This window comes from Pteropus vampyrus, unplaced genomic scaffold (assembly GCF_000151845.1).
Source record: "Pteropus vampyrus isolate Shadow unplaced genomic scaffold, Pvam_2.0 Scaffold22, whole genome shotgun sequence".
In the NCBI taxonomy this organism is placed as follows: Eukaryota; Metazoa; Chordata; class Mammalia; order Chiroptera; family Pteropodidae; genus Pteropus; species Pteropus vampyrus.
Genome location: NW_011888803.1, coordinates 1,550,723 through 1,562,760, shown reverse-complemented (window position 1 = coordinate 1,562,760; position 12,038 = coordinate 1,550,723).

Here is a 12,038-nt window from a genome sequence, read left to right as displayed (position 1 = left end):
AGCATTTGGATCAGGCTCAGTAAATACTAGATGCTATCATCATCGTCATTATTATTATTATTGTGAAACGAATGAAACCATTGGACATGCCCACAGAGAAACAAAGTATATTTGCAAAATTTCTATAAAGATTTATACAGTTTTCCTCTTAATTTAAGTTATTTTCAAAATATGTAAAATAATAGACTCTTTCTTCCAAATTAAAGAGAATTCTAGGCAAGGACTTTGGAAGGAAAGAAGTGAAGCTCAGATTGCAAGGACATGCAAGCTGAGAAGCAGAAGTGACCATTAAGCCTGGCTAGGAGGAATAATTTTGAGCTCATAAACTCATTGACTCAGGGATTTAAAAGTTTCAAAAGGTATGGAGGTGAAAAGCAAAATTCTGCCTTTTCACCATCTATGCCAATACTCTATGCTATTGCCAAGGGTTACTACCACTAGTAGTCTTATTTTTCTCTCCAGAAACTATTTGCTGTCCAGAACCTATCTATAAATATAGAAGCATATGTATTTTATTTTATGAATATAAAATAAAGTTTCTATCTGTTTGTCTCTGTGTTAGTGCATCATACAATTATACCTGGAAGAGATTCTATCATGTTTGAGAAAAATTCATTGAAGATGGTTTGACTTAAAATACAGAATGCACAAACGAAGATGAAAGTCACTTTGGAGAGTCTTTTGGGTCATTCCAAAGCAGCATGCAGTTACCCTCTAAAGCGACTGACACTGAAGTACAGAAAGCTTGTGTGCTGCCACTTGGGAAAGAAGTGCTGTATAGATGACTAGATCAGAGACCAAGAAATCAAACTGGTATTTTAGACATGGATCTACATGGAAATTTGCAGAAGTAGGCACTCCAAATTGCAGGTGTTGATTTCTCATAAAGCTCTTTGCCACATAACATTATTTTTAGCAGTATTCTTTGGAATGAGTGGCAGAGGGGATTTATTTATTTAATATTGGGCAATGAACTTCTCAAGCCACCCCGGGCAGGTTTGCTAATTCTATGTAGATCCTTTCCTGCTTCACAGAGGGTAATTTGTAGTATAAACAACAAATATATGAGTGTCTACTCTGTGCCAGGCATTGTATTAAGTGATAGGGTTATAAAAATAACCAACATTTTGTTTTTGACCTCACAGAGTTCAAGTTAGGTTAAGAAAAAATTTTCACTAATGGCCTGAAGGGTGTGTCAGGTATAACCCACTTTGAACCTGACACTCTTAACTTTGTAGGGAGGAGAGCAGAGAGAGGGCACCTTCAGATACTATAGATACATTTTTAGAATAGTTCTTTATTTATTCTTTCAAGACATATTAACTTAGTACAAATATTTGGTTGGTAGGCCATGGTAGGTCATTGTAAGGACTTTGGCTTTTTACTCTGGGTAGGATGGAAGAGATTAGAGTTTTTTGAGCAGAAGAATGAGATGATCTGACTTACATGTTAACAGGTTTACTATAGCTACTGTATGGAGAACAGAGCCTACAGGGCAAGGGCAGAGAAATCTGGGTGGAGAGAGAGAGAGTGAGAAAGAGAAAGAGAGGGAGAGAGAAAGGATGATGGTTGCTTGGACCAGTGTGTTGATGTAGAGGTGATAAAAATCAATTGTATTCAGGATATATTTTGAAGATGTGTTTGGTGATGGGTCAGAGGTGGGGTTTGAGTATGTTGTTGATGGAGAATTCGATTTAACAGAGGTAAGACTTTAGGCATGTATATGCTATATGTTGGAATATGATGAAGTGAGCATGAATACAAAAGAAATGATTGTAATGACTGAACATGGAGTTGCACAGAGAGGGATGTGGGCACCTGAAATGAGGTGAGGGAAAGTGAAAAGGTGGTAGAATCAATGAATTGTTGATTTTGATTTGGTCAGAGATCTTTGGAGACAGGATTCTAAGGGAGTGAGCTAGAAAAACATGTGGTGATGGGAGGCTGGATACTGGATATTTAGATTATGGAATGATTGCCATTTTTTGTAATAACAGAGTCTAAGATATATCATAGAAATGAGTGGCGGTGTAAGGTGATAGACAAGATCACGGAGGAGAGGAGGTAAAAGTGTTTAGAGGCTAGAATATTGGAAGAATCATCCATCTGGATTTTGATCTAAGAATTAAGGCAGCAATAGCGTTGAAGAGAGTGGCAGTGAGCCAGGAATTAAAATCTGGTGGATGACTGCAATAAGAAGAGGTAATAGGTAGTGTAGTCAGCTGATATGAGATTCAAAGTCAGAGAATTTTAGTGAGGAAGAAAAGAGAATGAGTTGGAGGTGAAGCAAGGCAGACACTTATCCCACATCCTATTTTACTTGCAGGCTTAACATTTCCAAGAACATGGAAAAAAGTAGCTACTACATGAGAAGATCCCAGGGAAGAGGCAGGTTTCCAATGGAGCAAGAAGATGAAGGAAATGTTCAGAGAAGGAACTGAGAAAACAAGAGTTTGCTGATGATGATCCATGTGATCCAAAGGGCATAGGGATCCTTCCCATTCCTGCCACTGGAAAGTAGAGGCTGGGAGCATGGTGGTCTTATTCCAAGAGGCTTCTCAGAAGACATAAACTTTTCAGGCTTTGGTGAATCATGAATCTGTTAGCAGAATATATATTCTTTTGGATTTTTGAAGTGGAAATGCCTTTTGCATATTGGGATTAATACATTTTGTTTACTCTAGGAAAGACCGAGGTGTAGAACTAATCCACAAAACCACTATAGATTTCCTGTAATGGGCACCCAAAGGACTCAGCAGAAACTGAGAAGAGACCTATTTGGATTGATGGTGACCCCCTAGGACTAAGACTATTAAACAAATAGTAAGGGATAGAGACTTCCTGAACCTCTCTGTAAGCCTCCTGTTTGGTAAAGGAATTAACACTCAGGTAGAAGAGAGCTGAGGTTCCTGGAACATTTTGTGGTGCAAGACTAATAGATTAAGCAATTCTACTGGGTAAAAGTTCTGAGCCAGAGACTGTATCTATTACCTAGTTTTTGTTATGCTCACCTCTTTGATGTTTGCAATCTGGTTGGGATATCTGAGAAAGCCAGGAATGCATACATCTTAAACTGATCAAATCTGACAATGTTTGGCACTAAGGCAGCACACTGCTCTCTTTTGTTTCTTAATGGAGTTAGATTTTCTTTATAAAGCTTTTTTCCTATTAAAATAAATCATTATTACACTTCACTCACAACCGTCAGCTGGAATAATGTAATGGGTTTTTAGAAGCACTTTCTTTCCTGATATATCATTTTGGGGTAAAAATTGATCCTTTGTCTAAGTAATTTCAGAAGCATTTAATTGACTCATTTCTGGAAGGTTCCATTTCTACATTCTTAGAATAGAAATTGAATGGAAGTTGACATACTTAAACTGTACAGATTGTATTTGAAATCTTTACAGCTATCGTTAGAAGAGTAGTAATGAAAATTGAATGGATGTGTCACTTAACTATATACAATAGAATACAAAACTTATTTTTCTCTGACACCCATAACTTTATATATAACTCTTGTGGCACTGTTACATATTGCTTAGGTATAATTTTATTCTAAATTTTCAGCAGTTTCGTGCCCTTTTTAATTTGTATCAAAAATAAAATATTGTAATTCGAGGAACAAAATAGTCGTCAGGCTTGTGTGTGCAGTGGGTGCAAATTTCACAGACACAAGCTAAAGTGTGCAAAAGATGACAACTCACTTTATTTTACTTTAAATAAACTTAGTTTCTACTTTTAGTTCTTGTTTTACCTGATGGCAGAAAGCTTTATCTTGTAAACTCATGCGGACAGAGTCATTTCTCAGTCATTTAGGTTTCAGCGTAGTCCAGTTTGAGTGCTGTCCCTTCCTCTTTTCTCCCCAGGATCTATAGTATCTTATTTGAGGGAAGAGAGCGAGGGAGCAGGATTTGGAGGGGTCATATGTAGCATTACAGCATTGAATAAGCAGATAATTCTGCTCTGAGATTCTCCGAGGTGACTGGTTATCGCTCATGTTGATATACACTAGGTCTGCATCTGGTTTCTGTTTGCACAGTCCCTCCTGATATCTGCAGATGTCAGCTCTCTTAAGGACTTCAAGACCTTTTGAGCCTCTGGCTGTTTGCTTTGTATGTTTTATTCTCTGAAGCAAAGAGAAGATTTGGCCATCGCCCCTCACTTCTCCAGGGCTGTGAGTGACCCAGAGTTGTCACTGGGCTTCTCTGTTCTACTGCCTTCATCCACTGTGGACCAAGGCAGTTCTTTAGGGTTCTTTGAGCTTTATCTTCAGAGCTCCAGAGGTGAAACAGACACAAGTCCCCTCTATAAAACCCCTCTCTCGAAATTTATATGGTGGGCCTGTTATCTATCACCCTTCCTCAAGACCAGCTCTTGGAGGGGGCTGGGAAAAAGGCCTCTTGTAGGGATCTGCTAGAATCTAAGCTTTCCTCTTTCACTCTTGAAATTCCCTTCTCAGAGGATGGTTTTAGATGGTACTCTGGCTCTTTTATTTTAAGCCTCAATTCTTCTAGAGCTCTGCCTTTTAAAACTCAAAACCTACTACTTTTAAGGACCTACTTTGGGATCCAAAATACATGTTGACCTTTTTTTTTTTTTACATCCCTGCTATCCTCTGAAAGAAATGGATGCTTGACCAAGTAGAAGGAGCTACTTAGATAAGGAAGGGCTGGCCAATGAGCAGAGAAGCAGGATGTAGAGAGTAGTAAAAGACAATTGGTAAGTACCTGGAGCTGCTATCCCATGGCATCTGCTCTGACCGAGTGACCGTTTCCATTTATATCTTTCTCTCCAGGTTCTGTGACTTTAGTCTATTTTAATTTTCTCATTGCCTCTTCAATTAGTTCCTTTTTCTCCCTTCCTACTTTCATCTCGAACAGGGAGATTTGGTTTCAGCTCTCAATTTATCTCCCTTCTTAGCCTCTGTTTTTTTTGTTTTTTGTTTTTTTAATTTCATGTATTTTAACACCTTCATCTGGTATATCTATAAAAATAGTGCCTACCTCCAATCATGACCTTTAAGCTCACATTTCAATGGCCTTGAAGACATTTCTACTTGGACCTAGCATCACCTCAAAATAGCATGTCTAAAAACAAATTCTTCATCTTCCTGTCAACTTTCAAAACTAGCTCCTGCATTTCTCCTCATTTCTATTAATGGCACTGCCATTTTTGTAGTCACTATGTTCTGGCATTAAACAGTCAAAAATCTCATGTATTCTCACTTTGAAATATCTCTTATACACACGAAGACACAAAAAAAACCCCATCTCATTCTGACTCTCACCACTGTACTGCAGCAGCTTATCTTAGTACCTGCACTTTGATTTTACCTCGTCTCCTCCTGCTATGTGTATCCCTTTTGGGTTTTTCGGTTAAGATTACTTACCCTGTGTTGATTCTATATCTTGGTTTTCACATTCCATCTTTCTTCTCAGATTTTGGCTGCTCTGATTCTGAGTGCCTTTCAGGGTATTTGTTCTTCACTTTTGTGTGCCAACTCTGCATGCTGTCTTGGTTGATAAGGATCCCACTTGACAGAGCCTAGTCCTCACCTGACCCTTGCCTAACTGGGAGAGTTTCAAATTAACTCACCTTGCTGCCCGCATGTGCTGAGCACCATCCTCATATTAAAGAGAGTCTTATCCTGTCTCTTCCTTTTTCCCTTTGTAGTCTTCAGGGATTCTTCATTACCCATAGGAGAAGATTCAATAATGTTGATTCTTGCATTTAAATTCCCCCACATTCTATAACCAACCAGCTTTCTGGCTCTCCTACTAATGACTGTTATAAAAAAACCCTTAGTCAGCTCCATTAATTGGTCCAATTACCATCTCTTCAGCACTTTATGCTTTTGGACATATGAAATTTTTTTTGTGTGTCTTTTCAGATATCTGAAATCCCCACCCCTAATTCCACCAACAGAAAACATACTCTTGTTTCAAATTTTAACTTAAATTCTTCCTTGAAGCTTTTCTCCCAGTTTACTATATCTCTCCTAGTAGAAACACAAAACAATAAAAGGAACTGAAACAATGAACCATCATAATCATATAAACAGAAACATAAAATATAAAGATATCTACATATAACAGTTGCATGTTAGTCATTTTATTGTTACAGTGATTGGATTGGCCAGGCTTTGGATGGGTTTCTGTGGAAAATGAGAGGTGGTTTTTAATTTCTCTATTAAAGATCATAATGACCTCTGAATCCCCAAAACTAACCCTTCTTCCCAGGTCTCTTCCTTCTTGATGTTTACTGTATGCGTTCTCCCTAATGGCCTACCTCTCTTCCACCCCAATTCCCTGCCTATTGGTCTTTCTTCTTCCTCACTGCCTCTTTTTTAGGCTGTTTTTCCATCTACTTTGCCTAAACCCTGATCTGCAGGTGCTCCCTGGGTGATATCACCGTTGACTCCAAGGACCAGCTTATGACTCACACATAATCACATCTACCTTTGACTCTTCTGCTAGTAAGCTCAGTCTAGACCAATGTTTCTAGTTTGGAGGTTCTGTAAGTAATTCAAACTCTAAATGGCTCGACCTGAACTCACTATTAGGCCCCACAACCCCAATTTGCTCCTCCTTCCTTATTTGCCATCTGTGATAGAAAAGCATCATCTCTCAGTCACCCATTCTGAAAGCATTTTCAACAGCCCTCAGCTCTTTCTCTCCCCTCAATACCAATTCTTTCTTCTCCTCTCAACCTTTCAGATCATCCCATTATACTAAGGGTTATATCAAAATTTTTACCCTGGACTTAAAGGTCCTATATAAACTGTTCTATGCCTAATTCTCCAACCTTATCTCATACCACGATTCTCCTTTTTGCCAAACTCTAATAACTCATATTTTTTTTTTTAACCCATGGCCGTCTTATTAGGATTCTTCACAGCTTAGTTTAAATGCCACCTTCTCAGAGTCACAATTGACTTAAGTCGTTCCCCTTCTATTATTTTCTATTACCCATCATTCTATTTCTTTTTGTTTTTGTTCTTACTATGAACTACATATGGTCTGCTCTTCCACTGGCAAACAAGTTTCATGGAAAGAGGTGCCATTGTCCGGGTTTTCATTGTTGCAGCTGCAAGTGCTTGCCGTGTAGTAGGAACTTAATAAATCTTTATTGAGTTAAAAATCGATCATCGAATTCTGTCAATTCTACTTTCAAAATGCCTCTTAAATACAACTTCCTTTTCCATTCTTACTCCTTTTTCTCTAGCTTGACTCTATTACTTGAGCAGTGAATGATAGTAGATAAATATGCAGTTTCAGGAATAGGGATTTTTGGTTTTGAAACCTAACCTCTACACTAGCTATGGAAGCTTAAGCAAAGTATTTAATAACTGTATATCTAATTTTATAATCTTTATTATGAAGATAATAATAGCATCTGCCTTATAGGGCTGTTATAAGAATTAATATACATAAATCAGGCAAACAATTAGCATATGCACATAATAAGCATTATATGTTAGCTATTACTTTTCTCATAAAAACTATTATCAATGCTTCCTAACTATCTCTAATATTTTTACTGCTATCTTCCTAAAATATAAATTTGATCATAGTACTTTGCCACATGAAAATTTTTAATGGCCGTGTATTGTCCACAGTATGAAGTTCATTTTAGCACTTGGCATTTAATACATCATTCTTTACAGTCTGGCATCATTTTCCACACTCAGACCCATGCTCCTACATTTCAGTTTCTTGGCTTACTTGTCATTCCTCAAAAGTTAATAGCATGGCTTCCCCTGATTCTATATCTTGGCTCATGTCCTCACTTCTGCCTGGAATGCCCCTTCCAAAGAGGCAAATTCTTAGTCTTTCTCCCCATCTCGGAACACCCGATTCTGAGGTTGCCTGCTCAGTGAAACCTTCCCTGACTCTTCATAATAATAATTATAACAATACTAAAAATAATGACAGCCATTAAACTTAGTGAGTACTTACCATATGCCAGCCACAGTGCTAAACATTTCACATTTATTACCTCATTTAATCTTTTTAACGACTCTATGAGATAGGGCTAATGTTAGTCTCCATTATACAAATGGAGAAACTGGAGTTAAAGAATTGTTTGTAAGAGTTAACAATTTCTCTGTACTCTGGTAGAACTTTAGATATACTTTGATTATAGCTCTAAATCCCTGTTACTCTAGTATTTATTCAAGTGACTGCTCTCTCTCTCCTGGCCTGCAGAATGAGCCTCTTGCAACTAACAACTGACTGTGTTATTCATTTTTGTTTTTTTCTTTATCCGTGGGGCTCACTGTAATGCCTGGCACATGGTAGTTAGACAGCAAGTGCTTGAACTATGTCTTTACTAAAGTGTCCAAAATCAGTTTTAGACAACTTTCTTTAATTATATATAGATTTTTTAAAATCCTCAAACCTGGCTTAAAATTGCCTCATTAACTTTTATTTGAAATAATTATAAATATCCTTTAAAGAAGGAATAAGAAAATGAGAGAGTCACATGGGGACATTAATATTTGTTTTACTTATTTGAAAATCAACTTAGATCTTAAATAATGAAAAGCTTTAATTGTAAAAATAAACGTGAACAAAGCATTTATATTCATTTCATTGTACTGACACAAAAGAAAAGGAGTAAAAGTACATTTTATTTTGATTAAATTTATTGTGATACCTCTATTCCTAATGATGCCCTTAAGAACTAAAGTAATTTTTGTTTTGTATTTTCTTGAAACAATAAGATGAAGCTAAAGAAATTTACTGACATGCTATCCCTACATATCTTTCACTGATAGGTATTCTTTCTTCAAAACAATTTATCTCTTATTGGCAGGGAAGCTTTGTAACCACACATGAAAATATTGGGCTTTTTCATCAGAACTGACAGATAAAATTAGAAATTCTATGAAAAAATCTAGTTTATGTGAAAATTTTCGTTAATTTTTTTTTTTTTTTTTTTTGCCAGAATATGCCACTACAGAGAGATGTCTGGCAATGTGATTATAACTTAACTCTATTGATTCTACTATTCCCATGGAGATATATAGATATATAGATATATATATATTAGAACTATTAAGTTGAAATTTGCAAAGATTTCCTTAAAGTTATGTGAAAAACAAGAATATTGAAAATAAATTATTTTATTGAGTAAGTGAAATTCAAGAAGGCAGTGGAAGTAAATTTTGCAGTGCAGTTGCAAATCAGACTACCAGAGTAATTTTTGCCTCCACAGACCTGCAATTTGGTGTTCTATTAATGCAAGCAGAGAACAAACTGGAGAACTTGCTGGGGGCAGGGAATAGGGCTGGCCATAGGGGAGAAGAAAAAGAAAATATTTATAACTAACATTAATTAAGTATATATTATGTATCAGACACTGAGCTAAGGCATATATATGTAATATCTCAAGAAGTAAGCATTATTATTATGTCCATTTTACATATGAGAAAACCAAAGCATAGAAGAACTATATAACTTTCCCAAGGAGATATAGCTAATAATGTCTAGCTGCGACCACAAATCAAGTAGTTCTGACTCCATTAATATACTTTAAACCACTATGTCAACATGACAGACTCATGAGGCCACAAGGTGGGCTCTAGACGTTCTATGTTCAGTTTAGCCTCCATGAATAGTAATTCATCGTGATTATAGGTAAGATCGTTAAGTTCAACTTAAGAAAATTGACAAACAGGAAGTTGAGAAAAGCATTTCTAGTTGAGACTGATCACTGTTAGTCCTGGGGACCTTGGAAGGGGTTCCACTTTTTAGGTATGTTCCTTAGACAACAAGAAAATTAAATGAAGAAACAGAAAGATTAAGGTGTACGTATGGAATCATATGTTTTTTATGGCAACTGAAGAGGACTTACTGCAAACACTATTTATAAAATACACTCTACGATATTCTCAAAAGTCTACAGAAGAGGTAGTTCACAGCCTCCTTAAAAAATATTATGGTCATGAGTTTATCTCAGAGGTCTAACCTAAACCTATCAAACTGAAATCTAAACCCCTAATTTCCTTAAGTATAAATGATGACTATTTGTTCATTCACATACACTCAAAGAAACTATATAAAGTGCTGAATATAACTCTGCAGGGACACAGTGACATTTGGACAAATTCAGAGTCATTTCTGAGAAGAATTTTTAGGCTAGTGGAAAATTCTGAGTCTTAAATAATTTCTCAGTTGTTGATGAATCTGTCAAGTATTGATATAGAGCTAACATTAAAGGTCTAGGTAATGATTAGCACGTGTCGATTATCTATGTCCTTTAACTTTTCTCCTCCCTTTGGCTGACTATCCATACGATTGTTCTTATTTGCAATTATAATCTATCCATCCTGCTATTTATTAGCTGATGTGGTTAAAAATGTTTGTTAGTAATTAAAACAACTCTTAAGATAAATTTATATATCAAACATAGAATTGTTTTAAAATGTCCCCTTTTACTTTCTTTGACATGCCATGTCACTTTCAGATTAATTCACTGAATTTGGCCCTTGCCAATCGTCTTTCTTTGTTTTGTAACAATAATATAATCTCTTCTTTTTATTGATGTTATTTTATTTTTTAATGGACTTTATTTCTTAGAGAAGTTTTAGAGTCACAGCAAAATAAAGTGGAAAGTACAGAGTTCTCATATATACTGTGCCCCCATGCCTTATACATACAACCGCTAACACTACTGATATTCCACACCACAGTGGTACATTTGTTACAATTGATGAACCTATACTAACACACCGTTATTACCCAAAGTCCATAGTTTACATTAGGCTTCACTCTTGGTGTTGTACATTCTATGGATTTGGACAAATGTATAATGACATGTATCCACCATTGTAATATTATACAGAATGGTTTCACTGCTCAAAAAATCCTCTGTGCTCTGCCTATTTATCCCTCCCCTGCCTCCCTCCCCTGTTCAGTCCTTGGCAACTACTGATCTTTTTCATAATCTATTTAGCTTTGCCTTTTTCAGAATGTGTTTAGTTGGAATCATTTATTGATTGTATGTAGCTTTTTCAGATTGGCTTCTTTCAATTAGTAATATACATTTAAGTTTCTTCCATGTCTTTTCATGGCTTGATAGCTCATTTCTTTTATGAGCTAGATGGACCACAATTTATTTATCCAGTTACCTGCTGAAGAACACAGTTGCTTCAAGTTTTGGCAATTATGAATAAAGTTGCTATAAAGATCTATGTGCAGGTTTTTGTGTGGACATAAGCCTTCAACCCATTTGGGAAAATACCAAGGTGCACAACTGCTGGATTACATGGTAAGAGTGAATTTAATTTTGTAAGAAACTACCAAATTGTCTTCCTGTACCGTTTTGTGTTTCCACCAGCAATATATGAGAGTTTCTGCTGCTCCACATCCTAGACAGCTTTAGTGTTGTCAGTGTTTGGATTTTGGCCATTCTAGTAGCTGCTATGTAGTGGTAGCTCGTTATTGTTTAATTTGCATTTCCCTAATGACATATGATGTTGAACATCTTTTTATATGCTTATTTGCCATCTGTATATCTTTTTTTGGTGAGGTGTCTTTTGCATATTTTTAAAATCTGGTTGTTCATTTTCTTAGAGCTGAGTTTTTAAGAGTTCTTCATATATTTTAGATAACACTCCTTTATCAGATATGTCTTTTAGAAATATTTTCTATTTTTTAAAATATAAAACTTTCATGACTTCTATAGTTATTATTTCCCCCAGTTAGTATCCTTCATTATTTAAATTTCTTTGAAACTTCATTATTTATATATTTATTAAAAATACATTTATTGAGCACTATTTAGTATGTCCTAAGTCGTGGGACCATGAGATGAATAAGGCATGGTCCTTGGCCTCAAAGACAATATAACAATTGTTACAATTGAAATATGTGCAAGGTGTAATGGCAGCAAAAGATAATTGTAACTTCTGGAAAAGATAGAGTCAAATGAATAACAACAAAAATAGAAATAATAATATCTGAGATTTATTTATTAAGCACTTACTTTGTACCTGGCACTATAGACAAGAGTTTTATAGCCACAATAAT